Source organism: Periplaneta americana, chromosome 5 (assembly GCF_040183065.1).
Source record: "Periplaneta americana isolate PAMFEO1 chromosome 5, P.americana_PAMFEO1_priV1, whole genome shotgun sequence".
Taxonomy (NCBI): Eukaryota; Metazoa; Arthropoda; class Insecta; order Blattodea; family Blattidae; genus Periplaneta; species Periplaneta americana.
In genome coordinates this window covers 62,037,041-62,056,112 of record NC_091121.1, presented here as the reverse complement: position 1 = coordinate 62,056,112, position 19,072 = coordinate 62,037,041, and the positions used below count along the sequence as shown (strand labels likewise).

General features: G+C 35.0%; 1 protein-coding gene across 1 annotated transcript in view; it reads left to right on the top strand.

The window, feature by feature from the left end:
• Positions 1-3,287, top strand: part of LOC138699729 (proteasome activator complex subunit 4B-like) — a 58,675-nt gene extending 55,388 nt beyond the window's left edge. Inside the window, exon 35 of the mRNA XM_069825830.1 lies at positions 3,149-3,287. The gene's annotated coding sequence lies outside the window, so the exon portion shown is untranslated. The remainder of the gene's footprint in view (positions 1-3,148) is intronic.
• The last annotated feature ends 15,785 nt before the right edge of the window (positions 3,288-19,072 follow it).

The following is a 19,072-nucleotide window of genomic DNA, read 5'->3' as shown; positions in this document are numbered from 1 at the left end:
CAGCATGCTCAAAATCGCATCACAAGGGGTTCCACATCACTTGACAGACGTGCAAAAATAGCACAGGTATGCAGTGGCTGGCCTTCATCTGGAAAGATACAAGAAAAAGAATGCTTTGCTGCATTGCATTATGGCCATTTATGAAACATATGCACGGGCATATGAATCTAAAGAGACAACGAATGGTGCCGTCCTGGATCTCCCTGACCAAAAAAGTTTCTCCAGAAACCCGTCAAGAGTTAAGGTCATGCTTAACCCCAGCAAACTGCCAATACAGCTCACTAACAACTTTTTCTGGAGTGCCATTTGCATTTGGTTGTAGTGAGCAGGTGACCACAATTTATTGTACAATACTGCACCTTGTCTGTTGTACAACACACATTGTCACATCGTAGAAATAAGATGGTATTGAGAGAGATGGCAGTGGGATATATATATATATATATATTTTTTATATACACACACAGGGTGTATCAAAACTCGACGACAAAACTTCAGAAAGGGATTTCTCATATAGAGAGAAGCATAAAAGTGTGTTACAATAGATAGATAGATAGATAGGTAGGTAGGTAGGTAGGTAGGTAGATAGGTAGGCAGGCAGGCAGGCAGGCAGGCAGGCAGGCAGGCAGGCAGGCAGGCAGGCAGGCAGGCAGGCAGGCAGACACTGTCCAGCCATCATCAACTTGGCATCCTTGAGTGAAAAATACTGGAGAACGAGAAAATTAATGATTTTATTGTCAGAAATTCAGCATTAGCCAACAACAATAATATATATATATATATATATATATATATATATATATATATATATATATATATATATACCTATATATATATGAAGGGTCGACGGGAAGAACGATGAGGGTCCATTAAATGAATTTTTTTTTAGTTAGAGGTGCCATCTATTGGATTACGTTGAGAACTAATAGAGGCTTACATGGTTATTAAAAAATCTCCAGGTGCAATAAAAGAAATTAAAAGTAATGACGTTACGCATACGAATTAAAGCAGACTGTTTTAAAGTTTAAAATTCATTTTTCTCTCAAATTTGTTATATGTACCCTCATCGTTCTTCCTGCCAACCCTTCATATATATAGATAATAAACTTACGAATTTTTCAAATGAGGCAGTAGAGCAAGTAAACAACTTCAAATACTTGAGATGTACTGTAAGCAGTAACATGAGCTATAGCCAGGAGGATAGCAATGGCAAAGGAAGCTTTTAATAGAAAAGAGAGCATCTTCTGCAAACCTCTGAAAAAAGAAGTAAGGAAGAGACTAGTGAGTGCTTTGTGTGGAGTGTGGCATTATATGGGCCAGAAACATGAACTTTACGACGAAATGAAGAGAAACGAATAGAAGCATTTGAAATGTGGATATGGAGAAGAATGGAGCGAATGAAATGGACAGACAGAATAAGAAATGAAGTTGTGGTGAAAAGAGAGGATGAAGAAAGCATGATGCTGGAGCAGAAAGAGAAAAAGGAATTGGTTGGGTCACTGGCTGAGAAGAAACTGCTTACTGAAGAATGCACTGGAAGGAATGGTGAACAGGAGAAGAGTTTGGGACAGAAGAAAATATCGGATGATAGACGACATTAAGATATGTGGATCATATGCAGAGACTAAGAGGAAGGCAGAAAATAGAAAAGATTGGAGAATGCTGGGTTGGCAGTGAAAGACCCGCCCATGGGCAGAATATTTGTGGGTGTGTGTGCGTGCGTGCGTGTGTGTGTGTTTTTTTTTTGAACTGCATGTTCCATTATTACTATAAGTAATACTACATGCGTAAGTTGACCTTTGTCACAAAATGATTATCCTTACCCTGCTATTATTTGTGCTAATATGGCTACTTATTTAGTTTCGTATCCTAAAGTTACTTACTTAGTACCTTTGATTAATTTAAATTATTCAAATTATTCTAAAGTTAAATCCTTATTGTAGAGAGTCTAAGTCTATACTATTGGCAAATTTTTCTAAATGTTTTACATAGGTACTCCCAATTCGTTCTTTTCAACAGGCCACTTCCCTCCACTCATAATTACACAAGCTTTTAATGTTTCCCTTTGTGTTTTTAGTTTCTCACATACATATATTATGTGGTCGACTGATTGTTCCCCAACTTCACACACGCACATTGGACTATCTTTAATTCTGAATCGGTGGAGATAACTATTGATTCTTCCATGCCCAGTCAGCAATGTAGTCAGGTTTGGTGACGTGTGTGTGTGTGTGTGTGTGTGCGTGTGCGTGTGCGTGCGAGTCCTTGTGATTAGTACTTGTTTTCCCAGATGAAAGAACCCACAGAGAGGGTGTGGTTTCTTAATGTGCATGCAATAATCAAGCAATGTAGCACTCCATTGCTGCTCTCAATAGAAACCACTTGGCTGACAGCATGCAATGAGTCCCGCACATTTGGCAAAAGATATCGGACATGGCCAGCCATCATATTGGAGGCCTGTTGTAATGGGTATTTTCAAATAAATTCACTTTTTTTATATTTTTGTTGTTACCATTACTTAATTTACAACTCTGATATTTTTTTATCTTGCACGCATTGATAATTTCTCTGAATCTCTTATATTGTACTTCAATAATTACATTTCGTTAGGAAGGATGTGCTTATTTCATATCTCTTTGTCTTTATAGAAGGCTTCTGTTGCAGATGTTTTTGAAGTACACCAAATAGGTGATACTTCTTCGTGTAACACATTTCTTTTTCTAATGCTGTACCAGTACTAATACAAGAGTGCCATAATTCATGAACATGACGTTCTTAAATGTACTTCAGCATCATAAACTTTAACTAGAAGTGCACATACAGATGTAGTACATGCTTCAAACAAAGAAGTCAACCCTCATTCTGCATAACCAGTCTTGATCTCTATTCCTACCTCTTGACTTGTAAGCTTGCTTGAACCATTTTCTCACCAAAACCTCAATAGTCTTCTGGGGAGTGTGGTTGTTTCTGGAAGGAAATAAAACTCTTATCTTCATGTAGTAAATTTCCTACATTTGAAAGCTCTATCACGAATGAAGATGAATATCCAGACTTTCCATCTTGGTAGCAGATGGCATCGTTTTAATAAATTGTGGAAACCTTTGGTAGAAAAAGAATGAGTGCACTTTAAATTTAAAAATCTTTACAGTTCACAGAAGCTGTGTTGGAAAGAGTGGGTGAAGAAAGAATGATGCTGAAACTGATCAGGAAGAAGAAAAGGAATTGGTCGGATCACTGGCTGAGAAGAAACTGCCTACTGAAGGTTGCACTGGAAGGAATTGTGATTGGGAGAAGGCAGAAAATAGGAAAGATTGGAGAATGCTGGGTTTCCAGTGAAAACCCTGCTCTTGAGCAGAACACTATGTATGTATTTATAGTTCACAGCATTCTGTCTAACAATATCTGTCAACATATACATACAAGGTACACACGTTGAAAGGAGTAATCAGTTAAGTCTAGATCAGTTAAGGAAAGCCTTATGGCATAGTTGTGAAGTGGTCTTAATAAGATATCAACCAACCTTAAAAGTTTTTATCTATCATCTTCAAATCAATTTTAGAAAGCAAACCAACTATACCAGAAATCATGTCAGGAAGCAAAATTATATTATACAGGGAGCCTTTACCTCATATAACACTCATTTTAGGAAATGGAAAGTTTAGAAGTCATGGTTCGTTAAAAGCCAAGCTAGGTCATAGATGATGAATCATTAAATCATACATATAAGTAATATCTACAAAACAAGTTCTGCTATGAAACGTAGAAAAAGGAGAACTGAGATGGTATATAGACAGATATTACACCAATATACCATACTAAGTTAATACATTTAACTAACATAAGTATTAATAATTGAGTATGGCATAATAATATTAAGACTTAAATAATATTAATACACTATGAAAATGGTGGGACATGTTGACAAGTAATTTAATTAATTATAAATCGCAGGGTTAATGAAATTTTATAGCATGTTGTAGTTTATTCAAGCCAACATCATTAATTTAATTTATGCTCATTTTCATTGACATATTATCTCTTTCTGACCGGCGAAATGTTATCACCAGGGAAAGGATTTATATGTAAATACATATTTACTTATAAAGCTAATATAATTTATATTTTGCATTATCTTTATGTTTCACAATGTGTAGGGTTGAAAAATCCTACTTTTATTTTCCATATTTTTCCATATTTTAGAGTTTAGTACATATTTTCGTTAATTTCCATATATTTTCCATATTTCATATAAAACAGTCCATATTATATTAGGTTTAACAATAAAACAAAACAAAATTCCATTAACTTTTAAAAATACATTTCAACAATAGAGATTTAAACACATGTTCAGTAATCCCTTTAACATCAGAGTTATTTGAAAATTAGCAGTCCTATCAACAATGGGAAAGTAAGTTACAAAACTGTATTAATTTAATTTAAAATTTTTAACAGACTTCAGTTGTGCAGCTCAACAGTTAAATGCCAGTCAGAGTACACATAGGTTCAGTTTTGTAAATCATACTATAAAGACGGTAAATATGCCAAAAGTACGTCATTCAGTCAATTTAAAATCAAAACTAACAAGTTACATTTCAGAATTTAAAGAAGATGGTTTATCAACTGACAATAAAATATTATTTTGTAATTTGTGTCAGTGTGCAGTATCATCTACACAAAAGTTCCTGGTGCAACAACACATTACAACTAGTAAACATCAGGCCAACAAACAACTAAATTCCAAGCAGAGACAATTGTTTTTAACACAACCAACAACATCGAATGTAAGATCTGAGTTTAACATCGACCTGTGCCGTTCTCTCATCTCTGCTGATATTCCTCTCTACAAACTAAAGAATAAGGTCTTCAGGGAATTCCTTGAAAAATATACTCAACATACAATCCCGGATGAGTCAACACTTAGGAAGACGTATGCTCCATCCATCTACGATGAGACAATACAGAAGATAAGAGATGAAATTAAAGATAGTTCAATTTGGGTTTCCATTGATGAGACTCCCGACAAAGAAGGTAGACTTGTTGGTAATGTAGTTATCGGTTTGTTAAGTGAACAATATTCTGAACGAATTCTTTTACATTGTGATGTTCTAGAAAAGTGCAATAACAAAACTATAGTTAAACTGTTCAACGAAGCTATGGGTATCCTGTGGCCAAAGGGTATTATGTACGATAATGTGTTATTCTTTATTAGCGATGCTGCCCCTTATATGGTCAAAGCTGGACAAGCATTATCTGTTGTATATCCTAAATTGACTCATTTTACTTGTGTGGCGCATGCATTTCATCGTGTGGCAGAAGTGGTCAGAGACAATTTCCCTAAAGTAGATTTGTTGATTTCATCAGTGAAAAAAGTATTTCTCAAAGCTCCCAGTAGAGTTAACGTGTTGAAAGAAATGTACCCTGAAATTCCATTGCCACCAAAGCCAATTTTAACTAGATGGGGTACATGGCTAGAAGCAGTTGAATATTATGCAGAACATATAGACTCTATTAACAATGTTCTCCTTGCATTGGACTCTGAAGATGCAGTCTCAATTGATACTGCGAAAACAGTTACCTGTGACATAAGTGTGAAGAATGACTTAGCTCACATTCAGCATACATTTTCATGCATCATAAAAACGCTCAAAAGTCTCCAAAATAGGCACCTTTCACTATCTGAAAGTTTTGAAATTATAAATAGTACTGTGGAACAACTGAATCGTGGTAGAGGTAAAGTTGCAGATGCAGTAAGAGCTAAGGTGGACACTGTACTTTCAAAAAACCCTGGATATGAAGAACTACAAAAGGTTGTTGCTGTGATGAGTGGTGAATCAACAGTGAAGATTAACTTGGACTTATCCCCAGCAGACATTGTGAAATTGAATTATGTACCAGTTACTTCTTGTGACGTCGAACGCTCTTTTAGTCAGTATAAATCTATCCTCAGAGACAATAGAAGAAGATTCACTTTTCAGCACTTGAAAGAAATGTTTGTAACCTATTGTTATGGTAACAGACAATAAAAATTGTGTTTTGTTGAAACTACATTGGAAGATAAGGTACGTCCATTATATTTTTTGTTTAGTTTGATTAAAATGTACCAATATTTAACGTACATAGTCATTTTTTTATAATTTTAAGTCCATATTTAATTCCATATTTTGGTAAAAATCCATATTTAATTCCATATTTTGGTAAAAATAACTACATATATATTTACATATTTCATATATTTTTAGTCCATATAAATCCGTTCCCTGGTTATCACACATACACAAGCCAAATGTTTTTATATGCAGTGTATGTAATTTTATGTATAAAATGTACGAATCTCTCAATTTTAAACACTAGTTTCAATACTAATTAATATTATGAATTTAAAAATGCAGCATACTAACACAGCAATAATTATAAGTTATGGAAAAAGCTAACCTTAGTGCTTAGTTTATTGTATTTGTTATTACACCTGAGAATTTTTAAGGTTTTAACGAGACTAGTAAGACTTTTGTTGCTGTTTTCTGTCTGTTAACTTGTTAATTCTGGGATGAGTAGAAGTGATAGCCAAAGGGGAATAATCAGGAAGTTGCAGATAATTGCACTGTTTCGTTTTAAGCACAGTCATGGCAGAAAATGTAGTTTAACAGAGATATGTTGTGGAAAAACGAAGAAGAAATCAAAGAAGGCTTAATGAGTTCTTCGACAAATGAATACAATTTTTTACATTTGGCTATCTTTAATGATATTAAATAGGATGCCGTCAGAAGTGAAGTATCAGTAGTCGAAACTTGGGAAATAATTTTCTTTTATGTTTTAAGTGCATTTCTTTTACACCTGAAGAATTCAATGGGTTTGTTTTGTGTTGAGATGTCGAAATGGCTTCATTCGCGATGGCTTCATAGCTTAATTTTCCAGAACACATTGAGGTTGTTCATTGTCAGGGCATTGTATGAAATCAAGTTTCAAGTAGTTGTCCATGTACTTACGAGTGAATGCAGTCTTTTTCTTCTATGTGCTGGTACCTAGTTTCCCCCTCCTTTTGCTTATCCTGGAGATCACTCTGTGGACTTGAGATAGATGCATCACAAACACCTTCAGTATGAAATATCTTCACCTTTAGTATTCATGTGTTAAAAGTTTGTTTCAGTATCTGAATAATGACTTGGTGTTCTCACTACAGAAATTGAAGATATTTTCGCAAAATATATTGTACTTCTTAAATAATTTTTTTCTTAAAAATTAAAATACCTAGAACTTCATCAAATGCAATAATAAATAGATATAAATTACACAAACATCGTAACAGATGATACATTTAATATTATACATATTCGTTTTGAAACACTAGTCATATTAAATTTTTGACACTAAAAATGCCTGATCTCTTATGAGAATGATGAAATTGCACTGATTTACCTGTTGTTTTTCCCCACATTTCTTATATAAACAAACTTTGGAAATTATATATATATATATATATTCCTGCAGCATATTACAATTTGTCTCTAATTATTAATCCTTTAATTCTGTACCCACGAATTTCCCCACCCTTTACCACATGATTGCATTATTTCTTAATCATTTTTATCTAATACTTGTTCTACAACTGCCCTGTCATAATCTGTCAGGTTGACACACACGTTCATAGCATTTTTGTTTTCCATGGCGATAGGGTCTTTGTAATTTGGAATTTGTCATTTTAATGTCATAGTATTTTGTTACTGAATACATCTTCAATTTTTCGAATTTTTAATAAAGTTTGTGATAATTATGGGCTAAAGACAAATACGTTTAAGTTTAATTGAGGAGTAAAAGCATCAGAGGCCACTAGAACCATTTGTGCTGTTTATGAGAAAAATGACATTGGAGAAAGTAGGGTACAAAAATTGTTTTCTCGTATAAAGAGGATCATTTTGACATGAATGATTCTCCACATTCAGGACGATTGAGTTTGTTGAAGACTGTTTAAGTACTTCAATTCACAATGATTCACGTCATTCAACTCTGGAATTGGCCAATATAATGAACTACGACCAATCAACCATCATACGACTTCTGCATTCCATGGACAGTTAAAAAAATTGGGTATATGGATACCGTTTTAAGCAAAAACAACAAAAATCAACATGCTACCATTCTTCTTTGCTTGTTCATCCTCATTTAGCTTGTCAACAACATCGATCGTTTTTGTCCCAAATTGTTGTTACTGGTGGCGCAAAATGGTGCCTTTACATCAACATAAAGAACAGAGTCGGTATAGTGCTGGCCTTCTGTGCTCGAGGTTGCGGGTTCAGTCCCTGCCCAGGTTGATGGAATTTAAGTGTGCTTAAATGCAACAGGCTTATGTCAGTAGATTTACTGGTATGTAAAAGAACTCTGTAGGACAAAATTCCACACACCGGCGATGCTGATACGACCTCGGCAGTTGCGAGCATCATTAAATAAACCATAATTTAAATTTTGAAGAACAGAAAGGAATGCCTCAGCCCTAACAAAAAAGCTGGTGTCCATCCATGTAAGCTAATCTTGTGCACCTGATGGACAAAGAAGGCGTCATCTACTATGAATTGTTTCCGAGGAATGTAACCATTACTGCTGATATTATTGCGAACATCTCAGTCGCTCTGAGGCTGCAATTGAAAAATGAGTGGAAGGACTACAGCATGATAATGTCTGCCCCTGTCCACATACTGCTAACATAATAACGAAGCTGCTTCTTCAAACAGGCTTGACAGTTTCTTCAACTTTACATATGTTTAAACCCCATACCTCTTTTCATTATAGCTTCGTCATTTCTCAACGAAATAAAAACAACCATGTAGGTTGACATTCATATGTTGTTTATGGCTACATTCATATCTTGTATTATCAACATACTGACAGTCACTGATTTAATATTTAGCAGTGATAATCTTTTATAAGAGTGGGATTGCCAGAAGTAAAGCTCTAACATTTATCTGAAGCCAGCATGACATGCAACTATTGGAAACATTATACTACTGTCCGACCGAGTAGTTATGTTTCAGGTTCGGCAAAATGGGGAAAGTTTTGTGACACTTACTTTATAGGGTACTTTTCTTTAAGTTATTTTAAACAGTTTTATTATATTACGTAAACTTACAATTCCGAGCAGCAAGTATTTTCAGGAAAGAGCCAAACACTTCAACCACAAGCCTTTACACAGAGATCAGCAGAAATGGATGGGGAAATCGAGATGCTATAGAACCACTCAGTCAGACAGTAACTTTATGTCCAAGATGCACTTAGTATAATCTCTAAAATTGGTTATAAATAAAATAAAAATCGTAAGAAAAAGACAGTAGTATAAACTAAACATTTTTCATCTGCTCTCAACTAGATAACTGAAGTATGTTCTACTGCAGAAATATGACAATGCTGTAAAGTTGCCATGGTAATATAAACAAAAACCTTACAGGGATACAGGTGAAGTTCTTTGTCTATTTTGCATTACCTTCACATGCGTTGTTAAGAGGCATTCTTGTAACAGCCGAAGTATAATGCAGAGACCACACAGCGCATGATGTTCGCTACATTTGCAAAATGTAGCTCTCTTTATTCACAGTTACCTGGCCACACAGAGCTGCGCTCACAATGTTCATTATCTTAGCTACGTCGTGAAGTGTTTGATTCTTGGTTATATTTTCAAAACATCGCTATATATGGGCTTGCGAAGTAGACCATTGGACAGGTTTCTTTCATGCCAAGTGCAGAACTCACATTCAGGTTGCAACAATCATCTTCACAACTTGTGTTTTCTGATTATTTTCACTTCAATAAGTGGGTACATATAGTGAATGTGACTAAGGCATCCTCCTAGAATTCGCATTACGGAATGCGTGCTGGTTGAGTCCTCATGGGGGAAGAAATTTTCTCATGAAATTTCGGCCAGTGTATGGGACTGGTGCCCACCCAGCATCGTAATGCACTTGGGGAGCTACGATAGGTTGCGAAATCCAGCTATAATGGCTGGGGGATCATTGTGGTAACCACACAATACCTCCATTCTGGTTGAATGATCGTCCACCTCTCCTTTGGCATGTGAATGTAAGGCCAGCAGCCGGCTTGTTGGTCTGAGTCCTTCAAGGGCTGTAGCACCACGGATTATTATTATTATTATTATTATTATTATTATTATTATTATTATTATTATTATTGTGAATATGAGCAGTTAATTGAATTTAGAAAGCATGCATGTTTGTGGAACAAAGCCCTAGATATATTTTATACTTCTATTGCATATAAATGACCATAACAATATATAAATATGTTTTTATCTTTCATCTGAGCCCAAGACTAAATAAATAATATGAATCATTATAAACGGATAAAGGAAGTGGTGCACGCGATTTTTCGAAAATATCGTAATTTAATATCTGCGGAAGAAGTATTTTTTTCCTGACTTTAAAATAAAAGATTTTGATTTTGAATTCTTTTATCTGCTTTCCTTAGACACTAATCTATCATTCATAAAAATTACAGCGCGATTGACTGACTATCATAGGAGCTATGACATGAAATGTTTTAATGGAGCAGGAAATATTGTTTCTTGTCTCTTAGCTAACTGGTAGACAGAAGAGTTTTGTAAAACATAGCTTTCAGTGTGGCCACTGGATATAGCAAACATCACGTACATAGCGTAGTGCTCTGTGTGGCCTCAGCAATGTTTACCTTCCTTTCTACTCATATCGAGCCAAAATATTACTGCTTCAGCCGGGGAAAGTGGAGTGGGGAGTAAGGGGTAGTCTGCAGGGACTCAATTGAGGTATTAGTGCCCAAGCCTGTTATGACACAGGTGTATTGATTTTTTTATTGTACATTTTAAGGCAAGGGCTACTGATAATGCTAACTTGAGTTTTGGTGACTGAATAAAAAAAAGGACCAAGACAGTATAGTACTGCAAGTGTTAGTATATATGCTAGGTTATGCAAAAATTTGTACTTTCTTATTATGCAAAGTATCACTCCAGGTGTTGCAAAATGTTATATTCGTAGCAGGAATGTAAATATTTATCGTCCTGGATATGTGTCTCTAATGTTTGCCCACTGTTGTTTTAAGTTGTCTTGCGTTATGCTAACCACATGACCTATCATGTCCAGTGCTGGTTCATAATTTTCCAATGAGAACATAATGGGTCTAAGTGCTCAAATCTTGAAAGTAGAAGATGATAATGATAATATTCCAGTATAAAGAGGGCACTGTGAAACCTATAGCAAAATAACACAAAGTAATCATTTACACCGTGCTTTAAATTGGCTCTCATTTTAATACTATTATTTATATAGTATTATGGGAATTTTTAGTCTTGTCGTGAGAGAAAATATGATAGCACGCCTTTGGTTTGTGAAAATGCGTAGAAAATTATATGAGGGGTTCACAACCAGAGTGGACCAAGTCCGTCTGGAATAGTTCTGAGAAACTGACTCTTAAAGTTCCTGGCTCATGCTTAGCAACCTTCATCTTCCACAGGAAATGCTGCCCTCTGTGGAGTAACAAATGAGTTATGGGCTTTATTTGTTGTGGCAATGAATAAAGCTAAGTTTTCTTCATCCGAAATTGTATTAATCCACAAACTGACCACTGGTGGACTTGGCCCCTCATATAATTATAGTCATTATCATTATTTCGTCATTCTTTCTCCTTTTCCTCTTAGTCTTCATTATTGTCACATCAGTCACTTTTTTTAATTAGTATTACTATGGCTGCTGCTGCTCCTGATGCTACTGTAGATATTTTTAATACTATTATTATATCTTTTTGTTAGAGGTTACATTGCCATATGTCTGTGCCACTGATATTGGTAATGGAGCATGTAGACTGGTTGTGGTTTATAAAATTAAAAATATTAAAACACCAAAGTGCTTCTTCCACTTTATAAGCTTTTATTGCAACATAAGAAAAAGACTTTACTTTGGCCCTTGTATTATAAATAATTTGCTGGAATTGGGGGGGGGGGTATGAGCAGATCTTCCTGGTTGCTACAAGTTTATGAATGTTGTGATGCATATGATTGTCCAACTTTTCAGATATTGCATGAATATTTATTACTTCATCAGTAAAATATGCAAAGTGTTCCATGAAATGTATAGACATTTTCCATACTATTTAGAGGAAATAGTGACTTATTACAAATTCTATGGCATTCTGGAGGGTTGGCAATTTTGTGCACTGAGCGGGTTCGGTGTGTGTGTATGTATGTATGCTATTATACATATTTATATTTTATACATGAATGGATTGGATTTGTTAAACCGAGACATACCATGTAAGACATTAGTTGTTATGCATTCGCATCCATTATAAATATTTTTAATTCATTTGATGTATTTTATTTTAACTTCGTAACATGTGCAAAAAAAAAAAAACTGTTCAAGACAGTCAACCTTTCCACATATTAACTCATGTTCCTGCCCATTCTGGCACAAGAGCATCCATATTATTACCAAAATGAATGGTTTGTCGCAGGTATTGTTTTTTAATCTTTGGTGACTAAGTAAATATTTTTCTAGCAAGTTTTTGTGTTTTTAATGTAATGTTTATCACAAACAATTATTACATTTTCCAACAATGTGTGTGCTCATGTGCATTTGCACAGAATGTGTGTGTAGAATTTACCAAAAGATGGGAAAATTTCTTTCAAATGTAATTGGATATGGAAAGTGTGGGTACGCAAATGAGTGAGAGGTGAAGCAAGCATGCATGAGTATATGTGGGGGATTCTAGCTAATCTTCTGTGTAATGTCCTCTTATACATATATCGTTCTATAAGATAAAGGAGATATTCTTAAAAAGGAAGACTTTATTTAATAGCAGTACACATTTTTACTATCCTTCATATTAGGAAGTGATTCTTGCATTTGTTGGTCTCTCATCTAACTACAGCACATACCTTAGTAGAAACTATTGTTTACATTTAGTATTTATGAGTTATTTTGAAAGAATTTTCGTGATAATTCTAGAATTCTGCTGAGATAATGAGAATATTTCACTTAAAGATTGTTGTTGTTGTTTTCTAATGCCAGGCGTTTGACAATAAAGTCATTTGACCTCTTGCACTCCAATATTTTTCAAAGATATTATCATGGCCAGCCACTGAAGCACAGATTTTGAGGTGTTCCGAATCCATTTCTTGGTTTGAGTTGCACAATGGGCAGTTAGGGGACTGATATATTCCAATTCTATGTAGGTGTTTGGCCAAACAATCATGGCCTGTTGCCAATCTAAATGCAGCTGCAGACGATTTTCGTGGTAAATCGGGAATTAACTGTGGATTTTGATTGTAATTTGCTGATATCAACACTTGCACTTAGGTTTCTTCTCTTTTCATGCTCCTTATATAGGACAATAAGAACTGTCCTAAAAATTGCTTCATACTCTGCATCCAATATGTCTTGGTTATAATACAATTACACATAGTGGTTAAATACCATGTGATACATATTGGAGTGCAAGAGATCAAATGACTTTATTGTCAAACACCTGGCATTAGAAAACAACAACAACATACCATGTGACACAAAACTGACTTGCCAAATGGAATGCATTATTCTATTTAGAAATTACTTCTATTTTTCGTTTATACAGGGTCCAGCAGAATGATCTCTCCAATTTGAAACATAAATAAAAATACATCTTGATTAAAGAATAATAAATAAAAAGAACAATATAGATCTTATTCAAAATTTTATTTTACCATTTTATAGAAGAACGCTTGCCAATTTGACATCACTTTGTTTTAAAGATAATGTCTTCCAAATGCTTGCCCTTACGAGCTATACACTCCTGAAACAGTGACTGTGTGTCCTTCTTCAAAAATTATACCCTTATTCCAAATTGTGCAACAGCACACCAAACAATAACGAAGAGGTCACTGATGGATTTCTGTAGAATTTTCTGGTGCTCAATACAGAAGGTTTTGTTTGTTGATCCGGTCCGACAAATGAAAAGAGCTTAATCACTTCTGATCATAACAGCGTTGCTGGAACATTTTCCAATATGGTCTCAAAAGCAGCTTGGCAGTTGAACCAATGATGTTCCAGAAGCTCCTGAACCACCATAATTTTGTAGGTATGGAACTTGAGGTATAGGCATAAGATTCGTCAAACAATTCGATTGGATATTCCCAATGTCAGAGAATGTTTAATGGCTGAACATCGCGGAGAAGTAGTAACAGCATGTCTCATTGCTGCAGTATTCTCGGGAGTCCAAACGTTGCGACATCTACCAGACGACTTCTATTTGAAAGTTGAACCTTTTGTCTGAAATTTCTCACCCGTAACAGTATGGTTTCTTATCAGGAATTCTTCTGGGTACACCTACTTAAAATGGGTACTAAATTGCCGCTGCGTTGCAATCACAGAATCACACTTTTGAAATGTGCTTCAACAACAAAATGCACGATGTTCACCTGTCCACGCCATAATGGTAATTAAAATGGCATGGCTTGTGCTGCTCAAAGATATATACCACTCAAGTGCAACTATCAAGAAATCTGTGCGGGATCAATTCAAACAGATCATTGTGCTGGACTCTGTATTTATGTTTTTTTTCGTTTTTGAAGTTATTGAGAGCTGGAGAGATCATTATTATTTTGAGCTCTAATTTATATTGATTGAGAGTTGAAGAATAAATATGTTGATTCTGAATAATGAATGTAGGGAGAAGCATAGAACAAGGGAAGCTGCAGACGAGTTTCATCATCGTCATCCAGACATTCCAAAACCATCACACCAATGTTTAGGCAGTTTATTACATAAATTTAAAACAAGGTTTAGTGTGTACAGCATGACATGAAGAGTTTGTCTTAAATTGGCTACCAATGAACAACATTCAGTGGATGTGAATGTGAAGAATGGTCAGTCCTAAAAGGTCAGTATGCTATGTGGCTCGAGAGAGAGAGAGAGAGAGAGAGAGAGATTTTGATAGAGAATCTGTGTGTAGAATATTGAAATCGGCATCTTTCCACCCCTACAAATTGCAGCATGTACACACAATGCAAGAAGATGATCCATGGATGAAGCAAGCTAATTGCAACACGACCGTGTGATGTTTATGTATTGACCAATCCTTCCTTCACCATGTTTTATTCAGTGACGAATGCCTATTCTTCAGGACAGGTATGCTTGTACACAAAATATACAACAGTGATCCAGAGAAGACCAATAACCATAGTGCTCAAAAAAGTAATGGAGTGGTGTGGAATATTAGGTGATACAATTGTGGGACCATATTCTTTTTTTTTTTTTTTTTTTTTTTTTTTATGGAAATGTGAACCAGGACAAATTTGTCGAATTGTTGGACAGCATTGTAACAGAATTCCTATATGATTTGCTACTGAATAAAGGAATGAGAATGTGGGAAGCTAGATGGTAATATAGCACATTATGCTATGACAGTTCGCGAGAAATTAAATAACATGTTAAGTGTGCACTGGATTGGACGAGGCAGACCTCAATCATGGTATCTATCTCTAGATTTTTTCTGTGAGGATGTGTGAAAGAGCATGTTTTTCAGAGGAGCCTGCATCTATAGATGACTCGAAACAAAGGATCACTCGTGTTCTCCAACACATTCCACAAGCAACATTTTTAAGAATGACAGTATCGAGTGAGACACTGTCTCATGTAAAGGGAGCATACTTCGAATATTTGCGATAGTGCACTGTGCAGTTACACTACGAACAGCTTTACACGTGAACCTGGTCATGTTTACTTGAGGGTAGTGCAATGTAATAATATTGTGCTGTACGGTACTAAGAAATTTGTTCCAAAGAGAGTTACATGATATTTAAGAAATTACTTTAAAATAAAAAGACTCATACTTTGAATTAATTGAAATAAACATTATTAAATGTTCGGATACAGTAAAACTTATTTACATTTCGGACTTAAGTGTTTCTTACACCTATTCGTTTTTTTCTGAGATCTCAGCAAAATTCCTATGCTGTCCGTTTTAATTTATTTCGGATATACTTTTTCCATGTTTTTTTCACTTACAAAATCATATTCTAAGTCCCAGGAGATATGAAACATCATTGTTTCCCCAACACATCATGATGTAACTGAACAAATTATGGAACATTATCATTTTATTTGAGGGCATGGTTTATTCCTAAGAGCAAACAAAAGCAAGCAGTCCAAAGTAACCATTTTTTTTTTCTTAGAATAATGACATATTAAAAATACTATTTCAGACGTTATTAAATACCATTTCAGTTCTACGTTTTTTCCTTCAGACTCCCATAAAAATCTGTAGATGAAGTTTTACTGTATAATACTGTTACTCTTACACGTCAAATAACTGCTTTAGAAATAGATCAATTACTCTTAGACAAGCAGAGTATTTTAATAGAAATGCTAAGGAACATCATAATTAAAATTGGATTGTTGTTGTGTGCAGTAGAGGAGCAAAACTTTGAGAAAGAAAAAAAACACTGTTTTTTTTTCTCCTTTGTTCGGAGAAGGAGCCTGAAGGGTAACACCACAATCTGGATTGGGCTTATTGTGTCTTGCCACATCCTTAATTAGGATTATTGTTAAAGTCCAAATGGCCGCATTCTTCTTCAGCTATGTGGTGACATCTGTTGATTCAGTCATATTGACTTAAAGTCCACTGGAGTGCCCTTTTTTGCTTCCAAAAGTGTACCATGCTAACTTAAACTGATGTCATTTGTGTGCCATTCATCATACTATATCATGCGGCACCCATGTTGGGTAAATACTGTTGAAATTATGATAAATATTGAAATGAAGGGTGACGATGGAATATAAAAACCCTCAGGAACCTTCATCCGCCACAAATACGATTCTGGCATCAGTAGGGTTTGATCTAGGGGCCGCAGTCATTGTAAGCCAGTGCTCTGCCAACTGAACTACCAAGGCAGCTAGAACATTGTGTTGCTGAACTGAATTTTCTGTTTCAGTACATTACAATTTTAAGCCTTTATCAGTAAGATGAACCGAACAAGAAGTATTTTTTAACTTAATAAATCCGAGTAATAATAATAATTATTATTATTATTATTATTATTATTATTATTATTATTATTATTATTATTCTGATTTATACATTCTTTCCCTTGCCGAACGTCATAGATACCTATCTTCAGCTAAATATTCTTCCATGTTTCTATCTTTCATAGCTGTTCTCAGTTGACATTCCCAAGAAAATTGAGGTCTTCTCCTTCTTTTCCCTTGAGGTGTCCACTGCTATAATTTCTTTGCTCTACCATTCTGAGATATCCAAACCATTTCAGTTGCCTTTTTTCAATGTGGTCTAATATTGAATCTTCAGCATGTAATTTAATAATAATAATAATAATAATAATAATAATAATAATAATAATAATAGGCCTATATTTTAATTAAACGAGATTGGAACTGGGACCATTTGAGGGCTCATTTCTTTACTAGATGCCTATGCACTGAATGGCATAAATATTCATATCTGATATATCAGGGGCAATTGTCTACGTAGTGAGTGTTTCCAAACGTGGGGTGTACTCCAGGAAGTTATTTCATTGCTTTTTACTCCAATTATCATGCCCTTATTTACAATTACAACATATAAGTTTGAAACAACAACAACTACGAGTATAGAAAGTACAAACATTTTGCTAATAATATGAAGGGCACAGTTTATGGAAATTCGCTAATAATTGGTAAAAAGGTAAAGGTATTCCCGTAACATACCATGAAGGCACTTGGGGGGCATGGAGGTAGAGCCCCATGCTTTCCATGACCTCGGCACTAGAATGAGATGGTGTGGTCGGCACCACGCTCTGACCGCCTTTTACCCCCGGGAAAGACCCGGTACTCAATTTAATAGGAGGCTGAGTGAACCTCGGGGCTGTTCTGAAAGTTTGGCAACGAAAAAAAATCCTGTCCCACCTGGGATCGAACCCCGGACCTTCCAGTCCATAGCCAGCTGCTCTACCAACTGAGCTACCCAGCCACCCACTAATAATTGGTACAAAAGTAAAAATGTTAGAAACCACTGTTTTAAGAGATATCCATCTCTTGTTAACTAGCAGTTATTCATAGCTTTAAGAGTATAAAACATTATTTACTGTATTATGATTAAAATCGTTATGTTCTGGTCGATGATAGCAAAAATATACATCAATAATTTTGTCTATAGTTTTGATAATATGAAATTATGAGGCAATTTATTGTGCTGGACGCTTATCAATATGATGCCAGGTACTTAGAACGGCATCTCTAAAATGCCATGTATGCATACTACATATTCTCTAAATTAAGATAGAATGTACCAGTTCATCCATATTTGTACGTACATTTTCTCCTCGAAATAATGAGAGAAATTGTAAATACATATCAGGAATTTCTTATTTAAATATCTACAATCCTCCATTACAAAATTTCAGAAATTTTCCAAATGTTAAACATATACTTTTCAGCCACTGAGTCTTGACTTTCGTTCGTCTTTGCGGGCTTTTTACAGAGCTATAGTTCGATTTCCTGCACATGCTGAGATCTTCAGACAACTTAGCCCTTAGCCCTGCTACTCACTTTTAATAGTGCTCCGTGATTCTTTCTCCTCCTAATATATTAACCTAATAGATGGCATTCATTTTCTGGACGTTTCCCCTTCAAATTTTTATAAGTTCCTTTGGTGGAATAGTAATCCACAGAGTAAAACAAGTGTGGATATTTGTACATTTGTGCTGAGACACAATATGAACTCAATGATCTGAATCCCATTTCCAAAGTGCCATAATCAGTACGTATTTCATGTGCAAGATACAGTATAATAATTTGGTTGGAATACACGTTTATACTGCACTGTTACTAGTACATAAATTTAGGTATTTATGTTTTGAGGTACTCGTACTTAATGGAAAGATACTTACGCTTGAAACATTTATTTGATAGCTTGCTTATAATGTTTCCACAGTTACTTCGAGAACTTGGCTGGTATATTGTGAGACCATTTACGTTTTTATTTATTATTAAATATATTTTTATTAATAATTGATTAAATGGTGATCTTACTCGTGTTAATTATGTAAGCATGTGCGGCTTACAGCTGTTTCGTA